The 15,269-nt window shown below is 37.8% G+C and overlaps 1 protein-coding gene across 1 annotated transcript in view; it reads right to left on the reverse strand.

Annotated features, from left to right (window-relative positions):
• GRM7 (glutamate metabotropic receptor 7) overlaps positions 1-15,269 on the reverse strand; it is an 854,903-nt gene that overhangs the window by 582,205 nt on the left and 257,429 nt on the right. The window lies entirely within an intron of this gene.

The following is a 15,269-nucleotide window of genomic DNA, read 5'->3' on the forward strand; positions in this document are numbered from 1 at the left end:
TCTTCACAAGAATATTATGAAGTAGCTAAGTAACACCCTTAGAACCTTGCCACAAGGCCTTCACTTCAGTAGTTCCTGCACTTTGGAGGGCCTTCCTCAAAATTTCCTAAGCTCCTCTTTGGGTGGTGATAGAGGGCTGGCAGTCCTGCCTAAGTGGAGCCCACATGGGTGTCTGATTCCCATTTTTCCATTTATTCAATCCTCAGGTCCTCTACCCTGCACGGGATTAACCAGATGTCCCAAGGAGCTCTACAACTTACACCTGTGAGGATCATCCTAGGGCCCAAAAGCAGGCCCCTGGTTCCAGGAGGGTAGCCTAACATGCAGACTGCTCCCATTACCTGATATAGTACTTGTTTCCTAAGACTGTATGAGATTAGGCTACCTAAGATGGCCTGCCATGCTGATTTTAGCTCAATCAAATTATGTATACATAAAGAGGCCCTATAAAAAGTGTTTGCTTGGGATCCCAAATACCCAAGAGGAAGCCCCGACATAGCCATCAGTTAGGACCCTGCCTTAGATCCTAACTTCAGGGCCTCTACACTAGTTACTATTACAATGCTACTGTCCCCTTCTTCTTCTAACACTAGCATGCAACAGCCTATGATTGGTACCATTAATCTGCTTGTAATAATGAGCGACTTCACAAAATTCTGCTTGCACACTCTCCTAGGACTTACCCTTGCTTTATCATATGGATTTTAAGTATCTAAAGGCCAGTTTTGATATTTGCTCAAGCCAAGCCCAACAGTCAACTCTGCTCCAAAAATGCCAAAGCTACACTCAAGTTGATTCTCTGAGCCCTGAAAAATTCTACTCAATGTTGATCTATTCTTCTCCTTCCAGTGCAGTTTGCCTAAGTAAACCCATTTACTGTTGTTTAAAGCGGGTTACCACCTCTGTAAAGCTCATTTCTCTACCAACCTTTCTAGGTCAACATCACTCTCAAGTCAGACGACCCTGACATAGATTACCCACTATGCAGCCCATCCTTGATGCACTTTTTCTCCTTGACCACTGGGGGCACTGTCACTGATTCAAAGCCCAAAACCACTGTGAGAAAGTCTGCTGATGAGAAGCTCCTTGCGATAGGGGTAGTGAGGTGTAGTGGAAATAAAGTGGGATTTAGTATTGACAAGATCTGGAATCAAATCCTGGTGTTTCTCTTCATGAGTGTTTACTCTGGTGAAGTTATTTTATCTCAATGAAGTATCATTAATAAAAGGTTGTTTTGAGGGATAAGAATAATTGATTATGCATTACTTAGCATAACGCTGGGACAGACTGGTGGATTCATATATGGGGGTGACAATAATCAAAACAGAGAACAGTGTGTGTTTCCTTACTAAGTTTACCTATTCCTCATATTTGACTTCCCAAGTACTCTGTGACACGTTATTGCAAACATTCCCCTACTGTCCTAAGGGAAGAACATATTTTTTTATGTATTTCTGTCATTATTGCTTTAGAAATAATGCTTATTATTTATCCAACTCTTTCTTACAGCCAGTTATGTTCTAAAAGTTTCCTATGCATGAGTTTATCTCACCATCAGTAAATATTCTTTACTATATTATTACTACCTCATTTTACATAAGCGGAAATTAAGAGTTGGAAGTAGAATGTGACCTTGCCTCAAGTCACGAAGTTGTAAGGTAGAGAGCAGGACTCAACCTGAAACTGCCCAGTGCGAACTTCTGAACTCTAAACTATGATACTTTGCTGAATGGCTGGTAAAACATTTAATAAGAATAAAACAAGGAAGGGAAGTAGATTACTGGAGTCCACAGCACTGACTACAGAGCCACTGAAAGTTTTTTAGTGATCATTCTTAGACTGTTACTCAAACATTTTACGTAAATGCCTTGTTGAAGCTTATACAAATACTTTAGTAGAATGAGCTCCCTGTTTCATTTATCGTTCCAAGGTTATAAATTTTAGGTAAGGAAAACATCAACTGAATAAAGACTTGGGGGGGAGGGATCAAAGGGAGGGATGAAGAGAGAGGGAGAGAGGTGGGGAGTAGGGAGAGAGAGAGAGAGACTTTTTCATATAAATAAAAAGGGAAGAAGCCAAGCATGTCAATACATTTCCATCAATTTCAACTTGTGAAAATGTAAAAGCTTCATGCTGTTGCACAGATGCCTTTGCTGCCAAAACCCCTTTCTACCTTTGAGACAGTGCTAATGAAGATACATCCAGCCCTCTACTTGAATTTGCATTTATGTAGCTGCTGTAAAATATCAGAAATGTAAATCGCTCCCAATGCAAGTGCATTTTCTAAACTGTGCCCCGAATTTAGTGATGAAAATTCTGGTGAAACAGATTTCTTCCCTCACTACCATGTACCCTTTCAAAGTGGTCACTGTCTGGGGTTTCTCTCTTTATTATAAATAAGACATATCTCCTGGTGTAAGACTCATATGGCCCTTTAGGACCATGTACACATCTTATACACAGTGTACTTATTTCTACATTATGCATATATTAGAATAAGGAATGAAAAAACAAACGGATTTCATTTCTGTGATAAAAATATAGCTGCATAAGGACATGCCTCCTCGCAGTAAGAGATGAGAAACTGTAAGAATTTATGTAACCTATGGAATATGATGCTACTTATTTAAGTATTATGTTGCATATTTAGTTACTTGTTTTCAAAATAGTGTTTAAGCACACCAAGTAATTATTTTGAAGTGTATAACTGGTACATAAAACTGGCCAAATTATTTTTAGTCATCTCCGGTGAATGACCTTCACATTCTCCTTGATACCTAGCAAGACTTTCTCTTCCTGCTACTGAAACCCTCCCTTCTTGGCAGTCTTCTATAGTAATGCAGAATTGATCTTTCGATGAAGAAAATTTAGTGTATTAATGCTTTGGCTATAGAAAAGTAGATACTCCATCTCTCTTTGAAACTTCCTTTTTCTGATAAAACAAAACACAAACAAAAAACTAAAGCACTTTTTAAAAAGATTTTATTTATTTGAGAGAGAAAGAGAAAGCACAAGGGGGAGAGGGACAAGCAGACTCCCCACTAAGCAGGGATCCCAGACCTGTACACTGGGCTCAGTCCCAGGACCCCCGGATCAAGACCTGAGCCAAGGCAGATGCTGAACCAACTGAGCCACCCAGGTGCCCCAGGCACTTTTAATCTTTATCTAAAGGACTAAATTTTCATTTTATTTTATTATTCTCCTCATAAAAATTTGCCTATCACATAAACATGGTTTTTATTAATGATGAGTCCCAAATAGGCTTGAGACATTTATAACCCATTGTAATTGTTTAGAATGAATTTGTACTTTTTCTTAGAAATGTATATTATTTGTGAAAAATAGAGAAACAAAAAGAATAACTTTAATGCCTTATCCCTGTTAACATTTTGTTTATCGGTTTTTGTTTGTGCATGTGGGTATGCACATATATATTATAAACTATGAAAATGTGAGTCTTAATCTCTTCTTCCCTCCCCCCAACCCCCCGGCCTCTCATTTCTCTCTCTTTTTGGTTGTATAATATGCTCAGCTAAACCTAACCTAAACCTAATATTCATTGTTAAATGTTTAAACATTTTCCAAGTTTTTGCTACTAGGGGGAAAAAAAAGAAGAAGAAGAAGAATCCTCAAAGCTAATTCTGTGTAGATATCCACGAGTATTTTTTTAGAATACTTTTCAAGCCCCTACCCCCCACCAATGTGACAGAAATATTTGAGCCTTACATTTAAGTATTTCCCTACATGGGAATTATTTGGGGTTATTATAGAGGGTAGACCAGCAATCTATAGTGACTTCTCTCAAAAGGTTAACTACTTGCCCCAGCATCATATATTAAATAATTAATCATTTTTATTGATGAGAAAGACCATCTCTTGCCACATATTAAATTTTTAAATATCCTTGGATCTTCGGGGTGTATTCTCTACTATTTCACTTTTCTATCTTCCAAGTCTTGGGACAGTGTTTTACTATTTTAGTTCTTATAAGTGTAGAGGATTTAGGGCTCTATTAGTTGGGACATATTCCTTTCTTCATAGTTGTTCTTTCAAAAATGACCACAGGCAATCACACATGTTTAATTTTCTAGCTGAAATTTTAGCATAATTTTTTCAAGTTCATAATAAAGCTCAATTAAGCTTTTGATGAGAATTATATTAATTTATAAATTAATTTGGGAAGAATTGATACATTTATAATATTTTATTTTCCCCTATGGGAAAATCCATTCTGTTGTTCATTCTTTTCTCTTAGTAAAATTTTATGACTGTCTCCACGTAGGCCTTGCACACTGTTAACTTTATTTCTAGATAATTAGTATTAACTTTATTTCTAGATAATTGTTATTTCTATTGCATTATGAATGATAAAATATTTTCATTTTGTTTTCTATTTATTGCTGGTATATAGGAATCTATTAATTTTGTATATTTACTTTGTGACTCATACCCTTGTTAAAATTCTTATTAGTTTTAATAGCTTTCAGTTTATTTCCTTGGGATTTTCACATAAGGAAGTCATATTATAAAAATTCATTTAGTTTTATTTTCTAATTACATCAGCTAGAATATCCAGGAAAACAAAAGTGATAGTGGTGAAAACAGCTTTTCTTTTTCACATTTCTCAACAGTGAGAATGTAAAGTCAAATAGTATTTATTTTTATTTCTTATCTTGAAAAATGTATAGTCAAATGAAGAAGTAAGACTATCAGTTAAAATCTTATTTTGCAAAAAAACAAAACAAAAAACAGTTTTTAGATAGAACTCACAGTAGTCTAAGTGTCTTCAAAGAGTTGAAAAAATTTCCCCCTCTACCAAGTCTCTTTTTCAAAGAAAATCTCAGTTTCTCCAATTATTTTCCTAAGGTATGAATCAGGTGACAAGACAAAAACTAGTTTCAAGTAATCAAGTTTTTGAACTGTTTGTTCTCACACCTGAAAACTGTCATTTGAAAGCTATGTAGAAGCCAAATTCCTTGACCCTTTTTAAACATTGAAAAGCAAACAGAATAAAAACAGCAATAAAATCATCATTCTTCAAGTTATCAGATGAGACATTTCTCAAACCCATATATTACTGCCTTCGGCTCGGGTCATGATCCCAGGGTCCTGGGATCGAGCCCCGCATTGGGCTCCCTGCTCAGCGGGAAGCCTGCTTCTCCCTCTTCCACTCCCCCTGCTTGTGTTCCCTCTCTCTCTGTCTCTCTCTCTGTCAATTAAATAAATAAAAATCTTTAAAAAAAAAATAGAAGAGAGAACAACAACAACCAAACAAAATTCCAATTCACTCTGGTCTTTAACCTTTAAAATATGTATGGACATTGAAGATTCTAAGAATTCCTATAAATCTAAGAGAAGTAAGACCAGGGAGAAACTAATTTCAAGAATTTTCAAAAATAATTAAAATGGACATTTAAATAACTTATACCTCTTCATCTTCTAAAAACATGCAAGCTCTTAACATTTGTATCTCACCAATGCAAGTGACTGTGGTAACTGATTCATTTGGCGGGCTGAAAGAGTAATCGAGTTAATTCACATCCATTTCTTGGCACTCACAATCACTAGGAGGCCCACAAGGCTCTCTCCTAACCTCCAATGTTCTCCCTAGAAAGCAGGAATTCGGGGCACCTGGGTGGCTCAGTTGGTTAAGCAACTGCCTTCAGCTCAGGTCATGATCCTGGAGTCCCAGGATCGAGTCCCACATCGGGCTTCCTGCTCAGCAGGGAGTCTGCTTCTCCCTCTGACCCTCTTCCCTCTCGTGCTTTCTATCTCTCATTCTCTCTCTCTCTCTGAAATAAATAAATAAAATCTTTTAAAAAAAAAAGCAGGAATTCATGGGAAGGTCAACTGATGAGTTCTGAAACACTGTGGTTTCGTTTGGTAACAAGTGTCACAACTTTCAGTAGACTGTTAGTTATCTGTATAATTATCTGTTTATCCTTCTCTCCTTTCCTGGAGAGAACTTACCCCATGGAGAGCAAGGACCTTGTTCATCATTTTATCACCAATGGATAGCACAGTGAATCAGGCAGCCAGAAAATGAATGAATAGAATAATCGTTAGAGAACAGAATCCGTCATCTACTCGGTTGGTGTGGCCCGAGGGACCCACAGGAGTTAGAAGTTATCCCAGCCCTCGGTGGACCTGTGACTGGCAGGTTTAGGCGGGGAAACTAATACCTTCTTCTGCCCTTTTTTTTCCCTTGGCACACTATTCCCTAGGATTTCCTTCCTCATCATTGGAATGTAGGACAAGCTGACATTTGTTGGGGGTTCAAAGGTAAAGGGAACCTAGGGAGTCATTTAGACTGTTGATTCTGTTTTTTCTGTTATACCTAAGATTTGATAACTCTGGGCACCTCCGGGCAGTGCCCAGAGTTCAGTCTAACTCTTCAAAATATACTTAAATTTATCATTTTTATTTATTTTTTTAAAGATTTTATTTATTTATTTGAGAGAGCGAGAATGAGAGAGAGAGAAAGCACATGAAGGGGAGAGGGTCAGAGGGAGAAGCAGACTCCCTGCTGAGCAGGGAGTCCAATGCGGGACTCGATCCAGGGACTCCAGGATCATGACCTGAGTCGAAGGCAGTCGCTTAACCAACTGAGCCACCCAGGCGCCCTAAATTTATCATTTTTAAATAGGGTTATTCTGCTCTGCTGTCTCCTTAGCTTTTCTCCCTTCCCCAACCAGACTTGGACGTCAAATGCAGGAAGCAATTAGTGTTTGGCATCCCGGGTCCTTGGTTCCAGTTAAATGCCTTTATTTTATGTTAACATTGCCATTATCAAATCAAAATGGGGGTAAAAGAAGGAATATATTAAACAAATCTAGAGAAAATAATCCTATGTCATGTCTAATAGAAAATCAAATAAGTGTGTGATGCACTTTCACCTTTCAAGTGTTGACAAGATTGAACTCTACTAAATTTAATTTTATCCCATAATTACTACAAAGTCAAACACTTCTAGGCAAAGGATCTCTTGGGCTTGGAATCAACACCCCCTTAAGCATCACCTTAATGTGTCCAAATCTGCTAAAATAACTGAAGACCCAACTCCAGATTTGGACTAGATTACCTTAATATAAATATTTTTAAAATCCTAATTGTTACCACTACTCCAACATAAACTTGATACTCTTCAAAATAAATTCCTCGATATTTACAAAAAATGAAAGAGACATTTTACTTATTTAGAAAAAAATGAAAGGCCTGAAATTGGTTTGATGCATTTTGAACTTCTTCTTTATATTAGAAGGACAGTGCCTATGACAAGGTCAGTTACCTGGGAACTTCTTATTTTTGTAAAAGTGAATGAGGTTTATGGTTCCATGTTCCTGGGAAATTCGCACAGCAAGGAAAGGAAATACAAAATGTACTAATGCTTGTTCCAGTGGGCAGTTTCCACAAAATTTGTAAAAGGCAATTTTTGAAAGTATCATGTGCAGTTAAGATAATGCTTCAATGTACCTGTTGAGATATTAATGAACTCCCAGTGGGGCATTATTAAGTTCACAGTTAGCAGTAATTTCACTCTTAGTTCTTATTAAGCTTTATTGATATGGATCCCCAAAAAAGGGAAAATGAATGAATAACCCTTTCAGGTTCATTCTTTGAAACATCATTCTCTTCAACTTATACTTATCTCTTCCTTCGATATTATCTCAGCTCATATTAGGATGGTTGGACTTCAATACTGATTTTTGGTAGTATTTATTTCAAAGTTACTGAGTAATGATTAAAAACTTTCAATTTGTCTAAAATCTGGAATTTCACTCAACTTTAAATTACTCATGACAGAGATTATCATCAAGTATTTCAACTGTTTGTCCTTCATCTTTCATTTCTTTAATTGCATAAGACCAAACACCTTCAACATTCTGTGAGTGGTAATAACCATCTTGAGAACCAAGTAGTTCTATGTGTGGATTTCAAGTCAAATTTGTATAATACATGTTTCAAAAAATGTATCTGTTACTGATTTTATTACTATTCCTTTATTAAATCTCTCCATATACTGGGCTTTTGGATGTGTGATACTTTACATATATAACCTCATGAATTTTGGCAACGACTTTTAATAGATAAAAATATTACCATCATGAATATTCATTGTTTTGCCTTCTGTTTCTAGAGTTGATATAAAGACGACTATATTTCAGAATCCAGATGTTAGCACATGTGGCCAACAGAACATAGGATTCCTGTAGCCAAAGAGTTGACTCAAGGGGAACAACATGACCTGCTCTAGACCAATGTGAGTAGGTGAGATGCAATATCAAGGCAAAGTGGGGCAACCTAATATTTTACACCTCTCATAGTTGGCAAATGTTAGGAATGCTTAGGGGATGTCCTTGGAACTTCTCTATGTCACGTAGAACATGTCTATCCACTGCATTTTAAATTCAAGTTTTAGAATAATCTTCATTTTTTTTCAATTTTTTATTTAAATTCAATTAACTAACACATAATGTATTATTGGTTTCAGAAGTAGAGGTCAGTGATTCATCAGTCTTATACAATATCCAGTGCTCATTACATCACATACCCTCCTTAATGCCCATCACACAGTTACCCCACCCACCTACCCACCTCCCCTCCAGCAACACTCAGTTTGTTCCCTATGATTAGGAGTCTCTTACAGCTTGTCTCCCTCTCTGATTTCGTCTTGTTTTATTTTTTCCTCTCTTCCCCTATGATCCTGTTTTGTTTCACAAATTCCACATATGAGTGAGATCATATGATAATTATCTTTCTCCGACTGACTTATTTCGCTTAGCATAATACCCTCTAGTTCGATCCACATCATTGCAAATGGCAAGGTTTCATTTTTTGATGGCTGAGTAGTATTCTATTGTATATATATACCACATCTTCTTTATCCATCCATTGGGGTACAGGCATCAGTCTTCAAACTCTATCTTGGCACAAGCTCCTCCAGCATTCAGAATTTTTGTTAAGCAGCTCGCTCTTTTTCCTTCAGACAATGCATTGAGGATTTAGTTAACTTCGGACCAGGCTGATATATACATTCAAAGGATGCAGTGATTGGTTCTATGATGGACTTTCATTTTTTAAGAAAATCTAAATCTAGAAAATGTTTATTGGTTTAGTAATTCCTTATTTTTTTAAAGATTTTATTTATTTATCTGACAGAGGGAGAGACAGCGAGAGAGGGAACACAAGCAGGGGGAGTGGGAGACGGAGAAGCAGGCTTCCCGTAGAGCAGGGAGCCCAATGCAGGGCTCGATCCCAGGACCCTGGGACCACGACCCGAGCCGAAGGCAGACGCTTAACGACTGAGCCACCCAGGTGCCCCAGTAATTCCTAACTCTTATCCATTCTGATCTTCAAGAGTCACCCATCTACCTCCCCAGCCATGTTCTGAGTGGAAACCCTGTTTTACGTAGACATGAAAGCACCACAGTAGGGGAGGAATGGGATCTAGACTGGAGCCTCTCCTTATTTTTCTACCTGCTTGTATTCACTTTCTTCACTGCACTGCCATGGATGTGCACAAGGGCAACAAGGGGGTGATGTTTTCTTAAGGGTCCTGAGACCATCATAATTTTGTCAAAGTCACATTCTTGACATCCTGATTCCAATAGATCAGTGTATAAAGCGCTGGGGGGGTTGGGGAAGAACATGTCTATCCACATTTCTTATGAACCATAAAAACTCAAGAGGGGGCGCCTGGGTGGCTCAATTGGCTAAACATTCAGCTCTTGATTTTGGCTCAGGTCATGATCTCAGGGTCATGAGATCGAGCCCTGCATTGGGCTCCAAGCTCAGTGGGGAGTCTGCTTAAGAGTCACTCATTCCCTCTCTAAAATAAACAAATAAATCTTTTAAAAAAATCAAGAGAAAGCTGGGACTTTTGGACAGTTAATAACAGCCAAAACAGCAATAACACACCTAATTCCCATCAAGCTAGACAAGCTCTCCAGGGTTATTTTTCTATCCAGAAAATGGGGTTAATCATATAAGCCCAAGCTAAACCACAGGGTAAAGGTGAAATATCTACAAAACAAAAATTTTACATGTCATACTTGGCATACAATGCTGTTTTGTCTGGCAGTATTTGCTTAAAGAAGCATCCTACATAAAAGTGTGTCTGGGCTATTGAATCACAGATCTGTACCTCTGAAACAAATAATGCAATATATGTTAAGAAAAAAAAAAAGAAGATAGCAGGAGGGGAAGAATGAACGGGGGGAAATCGGAGGGGGAGACGAACCATGAGAGACTATGGACTCTGAAAAACAAACAGGGTTCTAGAGGGGAGGGAGTTGGGGGATGGGTTAGCCTGGTGATGGGTATTAAAGAGGGCATGTTCTGCGTGGAGCACAGGGTGTTATGCACAAACAATGAATCATGGAACACTACATCAAAAACTAACGATGTAATGTATGGTGATTAACGTAACAATAAAAATTTTTTTTAAAAAGTGTGTCTGGGGATGCATGTGTATGTAGTATACAAATAGGCTCTCTGAGGATTTCTATAGATACAGAAATATCTCCACCCACATACCCACAGCATTCAATGACAAAGTCAATGGAGACCGCCCTGCTACCCCTAACATGGCACCACAGAAGTCATCGGCATATGCTTTACTAGAGAAATAGAAGAAAATGGGGGGGGGGGGTGAGTTTTATAACCTTTCAGGGTTCTTCCTGATCCTACACATCTATGAGTTACCTCTGGCCAGTATTCCTGCAAACAACCATGTATTAAGAAAAAAAACAAAAAGTAACCACAGTAAGTGATACTTTAACATTTCTCATATTTATTAGATACAATTCTAGATCTCTTTCCGGCCGGCCACGGGGGCCAGAGTCTCTCGCCTACAGTTTGGTTTACCAAATACCAAAGGCTGACTTTTGAGGTATTCCACTAGCAATACAAATGTCAACTGTCTGTAGAACAGGGCTCCTTGACCTTGCTGCTATTGACTTCTGGGATCAGATAATCCTCTGTTGCGGCAGGGGGAGGGATCATCCTGTGACGTGTAGGATGGTTAGTAGCATCCCTGACTTCTGTCACTAGGTGCCAGTAGCACAACCTGCAGTGGTCATAGTCAAAACTGACTGCAGACAGTGCAAAATATCCCCGTTGGGGGGGTGGGCAGTACAAGGGGTGCAAAATTGCTTCAGTTGAACCAGTTGAGGTTTGTCTGTGGAAAGAGACAATGGCAGTCATAACACTGTGGTCACAAAAAAAATAAATAAAAATAAAGAGATATTTTTAATGCCTTGAAGACTCAGCTTTATATATTTTCCCTTCTACTTGCCAATCTTTCCCAATTATCAAAGTTCTGTGTGTTTTCTGTCACCTTCAATTATCTGGTCTCTCAAAAGAATGCACAGAGACAGGCAACCAAAATGCTCAGTCCTTCACATGGACACAGCCAGGAACTTCTTAAAGTGAAAAAGAAAATAAAATGAAATCCAAACTTGTTTTCTCTCAGAACCATGGCCACCTTTATAATCACGTTCTAGTCCAGTAAAATGGAGTATTGAAAATGGAGTATTACAGTTAATTGAATATTGTAGTAAACTATGTGCCATGGTCTATATGAATTTCAGTTTTCAAAAAGTTAGGGCACTAGTGCACTTAACAGAAATGCTACTGAACATGGTGCAATCTTTGCCTAATGATTCAGGAGCCACTTTCAGGGTCTGGCAGGGCCATAGGTACATTAATTCTCATTGTATAAGACTACGGATGTAGATGTTCCAGAAGGTGAAGTTAAACCTGTGCTGATTCTTTGATTCCCTGAAAGAGGCTTACTTGACAAAAATTCCTTATTTCCTTTTTTCCCCCTTCTACCAGGGAGGGAAAGCTATGCTGTTTATTTTAGCTTTTATATGGCTTATATTCTGAGTAAAGAAGAATTTAGGAACCACTTTTAATATAAATAGGATCATTCATAAGATTCCTGTGATAAATAAATATCATTTAATTCCGGTAATATGATACTATGCCGGTACTATATGACCAGAACTTTTTTTTTTTTTATTTGTAAATTTAGGAACTACAGATACAAGGATTAATGAGATAGACCAGCTTTAGGGGGTGTGATGATCTAATATGTAAATATATTTGAAACCACTTTGGTGGGGGAAACTGGTCTAAATGAAATACTGAAAGGTCACTGAGGAGAACACAGCTATTAAAATTGGAAATTTGGAGAAGAAGAACCAAGACGTGTTGTTTAAGCTAATTGGAGGACAGGAGGCAGATATCCCCCAGCAAAGGAATGAAAGAAAGCCTTGGGAAAAAGGATGGTGAAAACAATGCATAGAGTAAGCATGGGGTTCTTTTGAAGAAAGCAGAGTAACCTGTATGGCTTGAGGGTAGAATCCATAATTCTACTTGCTTTACAGCTGGAGAAAGGATAGGGCAAAATGATGAAATAAAATGAATACCTATTTGAATTTATTTTGTTTCTTCTATTACAATAATAGCTCTAACACACTAATAAAATACAGAGAACCTTTCTGACATCAATTATTGTACTCTTGGAAGAACAGTAAGGTGATACAAAAGGAGAAATCCCGAGAGTTACTAAGTCCCAGGTACCTGCTGTGTAATAACTGAGACGTTCCTTTTATCAACAATAACTCAGTCAGAGAAAGTGTCACTGATCCTCCAACAAGGTCTCTGTGACAAAAGTTTTTCATGGTTTCACCTGGCACCTGAAGAGGGCTATTCCCTGTTGTTTGGGGAAATGAGGAATTTGGTCACTTTCTTAGTAGGTATCTCTCCTGCCTATAGATCTCAAGGGTTGGGAGAAGCAGCAAAGCTGAGCATTTGTCTATTTTTTTCTTTCCAGTCCTTCTTCCTAGTTCTTGGATGGGCACGGAAGAATAGAAAAGGGAAAACAAATGGTAAAGATTTTGGAAGGGTAAAGTCTCAGCCAGAGGTCCAAAATGTTGGTGAAGTTCATCCAGGGTTAGTAGATCTTGATATAATTGTAAACTATTTGAATTTATATTAAAAAGTACTGTAAGCTATAAGTGAGTGGAGTTTGTACTGGTTTCTGCACTCATGTCTTTCATTGATCCAGACATCTCCCTCTGGAAAGAAAATTACTGCATCTGTCTCTATGTTAGCATCAGTTTTGGGGACTTGGAACCAGGAGACTATTTCTTGGTTAAGCATGTATGTGATAAAATATCCCCTGTAAAATTTCCAAGGTATTTTGCAGGCTGAAATGAGCCTGGTAAGTTCTCTTCACTGCACATTGTTGCAAATATTGATTTGTTCTAGAATTTACCATTTTTAATATTCCTTCCCTATATCCTGCAACTTCTGCTATCACATCACCTGCCACCCCATCATCATCCAATTACCATGATTGCATATTTTTTACACGTAATTATATTTCAGGTTGACTGCTTCCTGTGGAGATTGAGGGAGAGACAGAATATCACCAATGGCAGCACCACAGCTGGATTTTAACAAAGTTGCTTCCGGAAAGATTTTGAGATGGATCTGCTAATCCCCTCCATAATGCATGCCTTCCTATTAGAGGCAAGTCTTGGCTCAACACGGACATCATGTGCTCCTCCTGATCTTGTCCTTTGGATGCCAGGTTGCAAATGGCCAAGGATATGATGCCAGTACTAATGGAGTCAGATCTCTACTTCTTAAAAAAAAAATGATACTCAGGCTATGTAATTTATGAAAAGTCACCTCATCACAGTGTTACTGAGAAATTATTAGAATCACATCTTTTGACTAGTTCCTTCAGTGACGTTTCAAAAATCCATACTGTTCTAAGTGTTCAGTCCCTCTGTATACTACATTCCAAAATTAGAAAGACTCATTTTGGCTTTTATGCCAAACCAATTATGAACTGGTTTGGTTTCAAAAATAGAAAACTCAAAATAACAGTTACTCAAAAACATGTGTATCTCTCTTTCACATAAAATAATTGGATAGGTAAACAGCCCAGGGCTGGCACGACAGTCCCATTGTCACCAGGGAACCAGGTGCTTTGTATCTTTCGGCGCTACCATACTAGCATGTCAATTCCATCTCAACATCACTTACGGTTTCCAATGCAATCATAGCTCCAGCAATGATAGACTGACTGGAGGCAGCAATATGGGAGATGTGGAAAAAGACAAAGGGGCACATTTTCCAGTGGGATAAAGTCTTCAAAGACCCCTTCCCAGCCTTGCACATGACATTTCCACCTATATGTTATTGTCCAAAATAATCCCATGGTCATCTCAAATAATACTGAGGATTATTACTAAGGAAGAAGAAGGAATACAGACAGAGTGGACATTACCTACCACAATCCTCAAGGATGGATAAGCCAGCCATCTGCATCTCTAGGCCAGGGGACTGGTAAGTAGATACAGTTGACAATTTAGGTCTGATTAAACTGATCTCCAAAACAATTGTGGATAAGACAAAGAAAACAAAGTAGTTGTCAATAATCAATTCCCTAGTAGGATCTTAACCATATATTAATCACAGGTAATAAAAGATGTTGGGAGTACATTTCTACTACCATTATCCTACAATGACCTCCAAAAAGTATTCCTATTTCCATGAAAATATTCCAGGCACTAAATCGGTGTGCTTAAATGGCATGGCCTTTATAATTTCCCAATTCTTCTGCTACAAACATCTGTAAAAATTCACTGAAAGTTTCCAATCTTCTCCCACCCAAGACTCTTTTTAAATGTTTTTAATATGAGCAAGTTTAGAATTCATTCAAAAAAAAGTTTTGTTTTGTTTTCTCTCAACCTCAGCTTAAAGGCAACTTTGTGATTATTTGTGGGCTCTTTTTTGCCACCATGATCCTCCATGGATTGGAAAGATAGCTCCCTTTACCTACTGTGCTTTGAGCAATTAAGAAGTCACAAGTTTTGATTTCTGTGCTACCAAAGGGAGGAAAACAGCTATAGCTGTAAACTATCATCCCAAAGGAAGAATCCATGAAATTCAGTGTCATCTTTATCAGCCCATGCATCTTGGAGAAATGAGTTACAGATATTACAGATTTTCAGCATGTCTGTATTCATGCATAGAAAGTAAAATAAAATGACTGAAGAGATAATTTTCCAGCTAAAATGCCAAGCAAAGCTATGAAGATGCATTTCATTTCTTATAGTGAATAAATATACTTTAAAAAAAAGTCTCAATGAAATTTTAAATGAACTCAAGAAGATATATACTGTAAGTCATTTTTTTGAAAGTTGAAGGACTACTATGCCAAGTAGAAAGTTTCTTCTACTTTCTAT

This window comes from Eumetopias jubatus, unplaced genomic scaffold (assembly GCF_037043125.1).
Source record: "Eumetopias jubatus isolate StellerSeaLion01/CBP00866 unplaced genomic scaffold, mEumJub1_p1.0 scaffold_1, whole genome shotgun sequence".
In the NCBI taxonomy this organism is placed as follows: domain Eukaryota; kingdom Metazoa; phylum Chordata; class Mammalia; order Carnivora; family Otariidae; genus Eumetopias; species Eumetopias jubatus.